This window comes from Vitis vinifera, chromosome 10 (genome assembly GCF_030704535.1).
Source record: "Vitis vinifera cultivar Pinot Noir 40024 chromosome 10, ASM3070453v1".
Lineage (NCBI taxonomy): Eukaryota > Viridiplantae > Streptophyta > Magnoliopsida > Vitales > Vitaceae > Vitis > Vitis vinifera.
Genome location: NC_081814.1, coordinates 23,728,498 through 23,738,990, shown reverse-complemented (window position 1 = coordinate 23,738,990; position 10,493 = coordinate 23,728,498). Strand labels below are relative to the sequence as shown.

At 34.2% G+C, this 10,493-nt stretch overlaps 1 pseudogene across 1 annotated transcript; it reads left to right on the top strand.

The window, feature by feature from the left end:
• Window positions 1-1,758: 1,758 nt before the first annotated feature.
• Window positions 1,759-10,058, top strand: LOC100254492 (stilbene synthase 2-like; annotated as a pseudogene). Its single transcript, XR_786802.3, has 3 exons — window positions 1,759-1,911; window positions 8,232-8,356; window positions 8,748-10,058. The product of XR_786802.3 is annotated as a stilbene synthase 2-like (transcript).
• The last annotated feature ends 435 nt before the right edge of the window (window positions 10,059-10,493 follow it).

Here is a 10,493-nt window from a genome sequence, read left to right as displayed (position 1 = left end):
GAATACTTTTTCTTTTGCAAATTAATTTATAAAAATATTTTTTCTAATAAATATCATTTGTGTACAATCAAATTGAATTGAAATACCTATTTTTTGAAAATATATTTGTAAAATTAGTTTTTTGTTCGAGAAAATTGAATTGGAATACATTTTTGTAAATAAATTTATAAAAATTGTTTTTCTAAATAATTTGTAAAAATAACTTTTCTAAAATAAAAGTTGGATTGAAATATTTTTTGCATATAAAATTGTAAAAATCATTCTTTTTCCAAAAAAAAAACATCTTTCTTGCAAATAAAAACAAATCAAAACATTTTTTTTATTAAAAATTTCTCTCAATAAATTCTTTTAATAATAATAAGTAAAAACAACTTTCTACAAAATAAAATTGAATGTGAATAAATGTAAATCAAATCTTTTATTCTAAATAAGTTGAAACATTTTATTTTTTTTTGTAAATAAACAATTGAAATTGTTTTAAAGCTCTCTTAATATTCCTTGAAAATGTGTTGTAATATTTGAAATGATCAAACTTTTTTTTCTAATTAATCTAATAATTAAATCAAATTGTACATCTCTCGTGCCCCCATTGTATAATTATTCATATAATTCATTTTCTCAATATTCATAATTAATTAATTAATCGTCATATTTCCTTTCACTTGTTTAGTAGAGACCCTTTTAAGGCTTATGATATGTTATCCTTACGGTATATTTCCAATAAGTAACCTAACCCCCGGATTTAGATTTGGTTTTTTACAAACACGTCTTTTTCTTCCAAAAAAAAAAAAGTCACTAATGTTTTATTTATTATTTTGTTTTCCCTTTCAAAATAAAATTAAAATAAATGACAACAACATTTCAGAAGTTATTTTTTCTATAGTAAAAAAAAGTCTCATCGTCGAGTGAGAACACATGTAAAAAAAATGCATGTTAATAGAAATTGCTTAAAGGATTTAGAAATTTGGTAATTTTAATGAAATAAATTATTATGAAGAATACATTCCAAATTTAAGAAGGTTCTCTTTAAGATTTTTTTTTTTTTTTAAAGAATCTTTAAGAATTAAATATATCCTTTTTAGATAAGGTGCTCTTCAAATTTTGAATAAATAGGCCACAACTTATTGTTTATACTTTATAGTCCAAGTCCAAGACCTTCCTCGGTGAATATGAAGTCTCCACCAACCAATACCTCAGAGACTCCACTGGAGCCAACCAAAATTGAAAAGAAAAAAATCTATGCATTATTTAATTTACAAAACTCTCACCAACCAACACTCATTGAACTCAGACACCGTACGTCATTTGGATGCAATTTTATTTTATTTTTCTTTTTATTTAAAAAATAAATCTTTTTAGATTTATAAATAAATATATTTTATTAGTTTTGTTTTAGACTTCTCATATTCTCAAAAAGACTATTGTCAAATCTAAAAACAGAAAAAAAAAATATGAATCTAACCATTTACAAATTAAATTAAATTTTTGCTATAAAATGAAAAATAAAAATAAAAATAAAAACATAAATTGAAAAATGCTTCAGCCAATAAAAAAATATGGTCAAATGAGACGGCGGAAGAGATTTAAATGGAGGCTGAAGGGCTGATGTCATACAAAATTGACTACTTTCTCAGTAAATCCCCTCCACGTGATTCAAATCAGCACGGAAGTATTGAACAAGACCACCCCACCACCAGCTACAAGTGGGTGAGACGTGGACACAGCATTTCTATTACTCATAAATATCCAACACTCACACGCTACTTTGGCAACCCAGCTTCTCTGCAGGACTTGTCCGCATACTCTTCTCCTTTCTTCTATCTCTTTGAAGCTCTGTGGAGGATTTTACTAGTCATCAATGGCATCTGTGGAGGACATTAGAAACGCTCAACGTGCCAAGGGGCCGGCTGTTAGTATTCAACCAAGATGAATACCCTAATTTCATATATACTGGAATAGTCTTGTTAAAATCAACCAAGATGAATACCCTAATTTCATATATACTGGAATAGTTAACAAGGTAAATACCCTAATTTCATATATATTGGAATATTTAACAAGGTGAATACCCTAATTTCATATATACTGGAATCTCCTGATTAAAAACAATGAGTAGAAAAATAGCGGAAGCATACCTGAATCCATTGAAGAAGAAACCTTATAGGAAGAAAACTCTTTGAGATGGTCTTCCAATTCTAGCCACTAGATTCTGTGTCAATTTCTCTCTGAGAGGATTTTCAGAAATTGGAATGCGTAGTCGTAGAATGGGGACCATAACCCTATTTATAAACTGCTAGGGCAGTTTTAATTTTATCACAATTATATTTCTGCCCCTCATAGAAATAATAATTGTCTAATGGTATCTACACAATAATCTCATGACAATTATACCCTTAAGCCAATTAATCAATTATTAATTAGATCACTATATTTAGGCTTAATTAAATGATAGCACACACATTTTAATTATTTACATGTGTGGCCCAAATTATAGATTAATTACAAAAATTAATCTAACAATCTCCCACTGGGCCACATGCATATGTAATCAAATAAATGTGCTTAACCTTATGAGCTCAAAATTTGCTATCATGTCCTTAGGGTATATCCGAACAATCTCGTCCATTAACTATACTGACATAGGATCAAGGTGGCCTTTGTTACATCAATCGTTACTAGACCAATCAATGGTCACATATATCTGCACAGCTAAATGACATAGATCAATCATGAGTGCATAGCATGGAAATTACATGCAATGTGATCTATTCATGCCTATTTCCAACTGGTCCAACTTAACTTTATTGAGATCAAATCTTTAGCATAATTTAACAGAGTGCAATAAAATGAATACTTTATTTCTGCAGAACACAATCCAAATGTATAGATAAAGTCTAAACATAACATAGAGCAATATACAATGAATAATACAAACTCCCACTAAATTTGGATATCCTCAAATGAGACAACACCCATATGAGCAATGTGCTCATGAAAGACCTTGGGTGGTAATCCCTTTGTAAGCGGATCCGCTATCATGGAGTTTGTTCCAATATGCTCTATGGATATCTGTCCACTCTGTACTTTTTCTTTTACAACAAGGAACTTGATATCAATGTATTTTGATTTTGTAGAACTCCTGTTGTTATTGGAATATAAAACTGCTGATTTATTGTCACAAAATATCTTCAGTGGTCTTTCAATACCATCCAGAACACGCAGCCCAGTGACAAAATTTCGTAGCCATATTCCTTGATTGGATGCCTCATAACATGCTACAAACTCTGCTTCCATGGTGGATGAAGTTACGAGTGTCTGTTTGGCAGACCTCCATGAAATTGCTCCACCAGCCAACAGATAAATATAGCCTGATGTGGATCTTCTGCTGTCTTGGCATCCAGCAAAGTCGGAGTCGGAATACCCAATCAACTCTAACTGATCCAATCTCCTATATGTAAGCATGTACTCTTTTGTTCTCTGTAAATATCTCATAACCCTCTTGGCTGCTCTCCAATGATCCATTCCAGGGTTACTTAGATATCTGCCTAACATGCCAACAATGTACGCAATATCCGGACGTGTACATACCTGAGCATACATTAGACTCCCCACAGCCGAAGCGTAAGGAATCTTCTGCATTTCTTGACTTTCTAAACTATTTTTAGGGCATTGATTAAGACTGAATTTGTCTCCTTTAGCGACAGGGGTATCACCTGGTTTGCTATTTTGCATGCCATACCTTTGGAGGACTTTATCAATATAGGTCCTTTGTGACAATCCTAAAATACCCCTAGAACGATCTCGGTGTATCTGGATTCCTAAGACAAAGGAGGCATCACCAAGATCTTTCATCTCAAAATGTTTTGATAAAAATCTCTTAGTGTCGTGCAATATGCTAATATCATTTGTGGCTAGCAATATGTCATCGACATATAAAACCAGGAAAATATACTTACTCCCACTGAATTTGTGATACACACATTCATCCATAAGATTTGCCTCAAAACCATATGAGACAATAATTTGATGAAACTTGAAGTACCACTGACGAGAAGCTTGCTTGAGCCCATAAATGGATTTAGTCAATTTACAAACCATATTCTTTGAGTCTTCGAACACAAAATTTTCTGGTTGTACCATATAAATTGTTTCATCAATGTCACCATTGAGAAACGCTGTTTTAACATCCATTTGATGTAACTCAAGATCATAATGTGCAACTAGTGCCATGATTATCCTGAAAGAGTCCTTCGTAGAAACTGGAGAGAAGGTCTCTTTGAAGTCAATTCCTTCTTTTTGAGTAAAGCCTTTAGCTACAAGACGTGCTTTATATCTTTCTACATTACCATTTGAATCCCGCTTGGTTTTAAATATCCATTTACAACCAATGGGTTTCGTACCAACTGGTAATGGGACAAGTTCCCAAACTTTATTGTCTTGCATAGATTTGTACTCTTCATTCATGGCTTCAATCCATTTCTGAGAGTTGGAACTTTTCATGGCTTGCTGGAAGTTGATTGGATCATCTTCCATCATTCCACTTTCTACCTCACGTTCCTGGAGATATACGATATAATCGTCCGAAATTGCATTTCTCCTCTCTCTAGTGGATCTCCTTAATGACATATTTTCTTGAGGTTGTTGAGTTTGTTCTTCAGGAGCAATGTCCTCATTTGCAATTAAGGGTTGAATAATATTGTCTGTTGGTTGAGGATCCAAATTTACTTCTTGATCAATGATAGGTAGTGAAACCTGTACATTATCAAAAGCAATAGTAGATCCCTCTTCCTCCTCAAAGACAATATTCCTAGCCTGATTTCTCCCCCCAAACTCAACATCCTCAAAAAATGTTGCAGTTCCCGTCTCAAAAATTGACCTAATAGCAGGATCATAAAATTTAAAACCCCTTGATCGCTCTGCATAGCCAATAAAGTAGCTGCTAACTGTTTTAGAGTCCAATTTCTTTTCATGAGGCTTATAAGGTCTCGCTTCAGCTGGACATCCCCAAATATGAAAATGCTTTAAACTGGGCTTTCGACCCGTCCAAAGCTCATAAGGCGTTTTAGCAGCCGCTTTAGTTGGCACCCGATTTAGGATATAAGCTGCCGTTTTGAGTGCTTCACCCTAGAGTTTTTCGGGTAAAGTAGAATGACTAATCATACTCCTTACCATGTCCTTAAGGGTTCGGTTTCGTCTTTCTGCTACACCATTCATGCTAGGTGATCCTGGCATGGTGTATTGAGGGACGATCCCACATTCCTCTAGGTATTTAGCAAATGGTCCTGGATGTTGTTCACCTGATCCGTCATATCTACCATAGTATTCACCACCACGGTCAGATCTGACGCTCTTTATTCTTTTGTTGAGTTGTAACTCAACTTCTGCTTTAAATTTTTTGAACACATCCAATGATTGTGATTTCTCATGTATAAGAAATAGGTAGCCATATCTTGAGTAGTCGTCTATGAATGTTATAAAGTACTGTTGACCATTCCAAGATGCCGTAGGGTATGGTCCACAGATATCTGTATGAATTAATTCTAAGACGTCTGTAGCTCTATTGGCACCTAATTTCTTTGTTTTGGTCTGTTTTCCTTTAATACACTCAACACAAATATCAAAATCTGAAAAGTCAAGTGAATCCAAAATCCCATCGGACACAAGTCGCTCAACTCTAGATTTAGAGATATGACCTAGGCGTTTGTGCCACAATGAGGCCGAATTATCTTTATTCAATTTACGTTTTGTACCTCGTGATTCCACATGCAAGGTTTCATTATAGGACGGAACAGTTTCCAACAAATATAGATTATCATAAACATTAAGTAAACCGGTTCCTACAGCATTTGAATTAATAGATAATGTAAATTTATTGTTTCCAAATGAACAACAATAACCTGATTTGTCCAAAACAGAAACTGAAATTAAATTCTGTCTGAAAGACGGTACAATAAAAGTATCTATTAAATCCAAAAAATAACCAGATTTCAATAATAATCTAAAGTGCCCTATTGCCTCTACTTCTACCGACTGACCGTCTCCGACATAGATGCATCTTTCAGCATCACTTGGTTTTCGGTAACTCAGGCAACCCTGCATAGAAACACAAATGTGAGTAGTAGCACCAGAATCTAACCACCATGTGTTTCTAGATACTGAAGCTAAATTAACTTCAGAACAGACCAAAGTAAGAAACATACCTTTCTTAACACGCCAAGCAGCATACTTGGTACATTCCTTCTTAGTATGTCCAGGCTTATTACAGAAGAAACATGTTACCTCAACTTTCTGTTTCTTTTGTTCTGGACCATTAGAAGCAGCAACCTTATTATCCTTATTCTTTCGTTTGCCCTTATCCTTCGAAGTGCTAGCCAGATGAGCACTTTCGGTCTTGTCTTGCTTCAATCTCTCTTCCTCTTGCACACAGAATGAAATGAGCTCATTAAGAGTCCATTTATCCTTTTGACAGTTATAACTGACCTTGAATTGATTAAATTGTGCAGGAAGAGAGATGAGAACCAAATGCACGAGTAAATCATCAGATAACTCGAGTTTCAAAGCCTTAAGTTTTGAAGCAAGATGAAACATCTCCATGATGTACTCCCGAACATTACCCTTGCCTTTATACTTCATTGAAATCAAGCTTGCTAAAAGCGTGCTCGTTTCAGCCTTATCGTTTTTGGCAAAACGTTTCTGAATTTCCGCAAGGAAGTCACTGGCATTAGTAACCTCATCGGTTACCGCACCCCTGAAAGCTTCTGGAATGCCGCGCTTCATGATCATAAGACTTAGCCTATTTGAACGTTCCCACTTACCCCAATAAACCTCATCCTCTTGAGTACTTTGCTCATTGAGTTCATTAGGTTTGGGCATTCTCAAGGCCAAGTCTATATCCATGCAGCCTAAGAGAATCATCATATTCTCTTTCCAGTCCTTAAAATTAGTCCCATTTAACATAGGGACATTATTGATGTTGGCAGATATAGAAGTAGTTGATATAAAAGCTGAATCGAGAACAAAATAAAATGAATCAAATAAACCATCATGCTCACATAAAATAAGCAATTAAACACATAATCTTTAAATTTAAAAGCAAATTATGACATTTCAAGATACCTAGCACAACATTAATATCAAGTCTTTGGACAGTAATATTAACTGTAAGTGGTACTCTTGTTGTAGTGATCAAACATTGATGATAAGTTATGTCAAATAATAAATCTATCTTTGGATTGATTTATTATTCACATTAAGTTACCTTTATAATCATCACATATTTATCACCACAAGTATGTATGCAATTTGACCAAATATTAACTTTCCTTTGGGCCAGTCAATACCCGCATGAATCACATACACACAAATATCTAACACCCCGAACAGACTAATCTACACGGAAGATGTCACTTTGGTGATTTTCCGCTTTAATTAGCCTATTTAAAATGCTAGATCAATAACTTAAATATTAATATCATAAAATGCTATTAAATAATAATAATAGTAATAAAAAAAAAAAATTATCAACTCAATATTTCATAAATCTTAATCCATTGACATATATTAAAAAATAATAACTCAAAGAATTAATCAAGGAGTAGGCTCTGATACCACTTGTTAGTATTCAACCAAGATGAATACCCTAATTTCATATATACTGGAATAGTCTTGTTAAAATCAACCAAGATGAATACCCTAATTTCATATATACTGGAATAGTTAACAAGGTAAATACCCTAATTTCATATATATTGGAATATTTAACAAGGTGAATACCCTAATTTCATATATACTGGAATCTCCTGATTAAAAACAATGAGTAGAAAAATAGCGGAAGCATACCTGAATCCATTGAAGAAGAAACCTTATAGGAAGAAAACCCTTTGAGATGGTCTTCCAATTCTAGCCACTAGATTCTGTGTCAATTTCTCTCTGAGAGGATTTTCAGAAATTGGAATGCGTAGTCGTAGAATGGGGACCATAACCCTATTTATAAACCGCTAGGGCAGTTTTAATTTTATCACAATTATATTTCTGCCCCTCATAGAAATAATAATTGTATAATGGTATCTACACAATAATCTCATGACAATTATACCCTTAAGCCAATTAATCAATTATTAATTAGATCACTATATTTAGGCTTAATTAAATGATAGCACACACATTTTAATTATTTACATGTGTGGCCCAAATTATAGATTAATTACAAAAATTAATCTAACACCGGCCACCATTCTAGCCATTGGCACTGCAACTCCAGACAACTGTGTCTACCAGTCCGATTACGCTGATTACTATTTCCGGGTCACTAAAAGCGAGCACATGACCGACTTGAAGAAGAAGTTCAACCGCATATGTAAGTATATATATTCATGCATCAATTGGAACATCCATTACATACATATATGTATAATTATGATAATGCTTTAAGATTCCCCTGCAAGAATTGCCAAGTTTTCTTCAAGCTTCCTGTGTGTTGCTTTTCTGTAAACTAATTAAATCTGTGAAAAATGAGGCGCTATACATTGGTTTATTATTTCGTAATAGCGCTGCTCTTTCCAATCGTATATAAATTAATTGCCCTGCCTAGGAACACATATAGTTATTGTAATAATAAGTAATAATCTGTTTTATATTTATGTTGATCATCTTGAGTGATAATGAATTAAGCTGCCCATTATTACTGAATGAATTTTGCTTTGCTAGTCCATTAGCTAATATATTAAATTCCTTTAACTTATATATAGGTGAGAAATCAATGATCAAAAAGCGATACATTCATTTGACTGAAGAAATGCTTGAAGAGCACCCAAATATGGGTGCTTACATGGCTCCATCGCTCAACATACGCCAAGAAATTATCACTGCTGAGGTACCTAAGCTTGGTAAGGAGGCTGCATTGAAGGCTCTTAAAGAGTGGGGGCAGCCTAAGTCCAAGATCACTCACCTTGTATTTTGTACAACTTCAGGAGTAGAAATGCCCGGTGCAGACTATAAACTAGCCAATCTTCTAGGCCTCGAAACATCAGTTAGAAGAGTAATGTTTATCATCAAGGCTGCTATGCAGGTGGGACTGTTCTCCGAACTGCGAAGGATCTCGCAGAGAATAATGCAGGAGCACGAGTTCTTGTGGTATGCTCTGAGATCACAGTTGTTACTTTTCGTGGACCTTCTGAAACCCATTTAGACTCTTTAGTAGGTCAAGCCCTTTTTGGTGATGGGTCGGCAGCTGTAATTGTTGGATCAGATCCAGATACCTCCATTGAACGACCACTCTTCCAACTTGTTTCAGCAGCCCAAACATTCATTCCTAATACACAAGGTGCTATTGCTGGCAACTTACGTGAGGTGGGTCTAACCTTTCATTTGTGGCCTAATGTGCCTACTCTGATTTCCGAGAATATAGAGAAGTGCTTGACTCAAGCTTTTGCCCCACTTGGTATTAGTGATTGGAACTCCTTGTTTTGGATCGCTCATCCAGGTGGCCCGGCCATTTTGGATGCAGTCGAAGCAAAACTCAATTTGGAGAAAAAGAAACTCGAAGCAACAAGACACATCTTAAGTGAGTATGGTAATATGTCAAGTGCATGCGTGTTGTTTATTTTGGATGAGATGAGAAAGAAATCACTCAAGGAAGAAAGGACCACCACAGGTGAAGGATTAGATTGGGGCGTTTTATTTGGTTTTGGGCCAGGTCTGACCATTGAAACTGTTGTGCTGCATAGCGTTGCTGGGGCTACAAATTGAGTGAAAGGAAAAAAATCAGAAGGGGACAATTTCCAATTAAATCAAATAGGAGTTAATAAAGACATATATGTCTTCTATTTGTAACATCTTTTATTCTTTATTAAAATTGATGTTTGTGGTTCAAATTAGAGCTTGTTGGAGGGCTTCATTAGTAACCTCAAGTTAAAAGGGATGAGACATCAAGTTCTTACAGTTTCGATATCTAGATGAAATTCCCTCAAAAGTTGTATAAACATCCACCGTGTTCTTTTAAAGATTGTTGAGAGTAATACAAAGAAAAGAATAAAATAACAAATTGCCTTTTCCCTTTGTAACTAAGAAGCAAAGCCATGTGGATGCCAAAAGTAATGCAACAATTTGAAAAGAGTAAACAGGGCGGTTGATTAGTTAACTTCCATAATTCCGCAACATTTGATTCAAAAGACTTTAGCTTTATCAATTACTTAACTACTACTCCGTATGTGGATAAATTCTTGTACCATCTGAAAAGGTATAGAAGATAGTTATCCTCATAAATAGGTTGCCTAATTAATTAGGTGATCTTCAATAATTCAACAAGATAGGGATTTTAAAATATTTTTACTTTATTAATTCCTTAACTACTCCTTAAACTTCCTTTTTTTCCCCTTTTTGTGAAAAGCTCTTTACCCTCAATACATATGATATATTCCGTTGCTAGGAACTTGGGTTTGAGTATGTATTAATTACTATTCTTAATCAAATTTATTATTGAAAAATTATTTTTA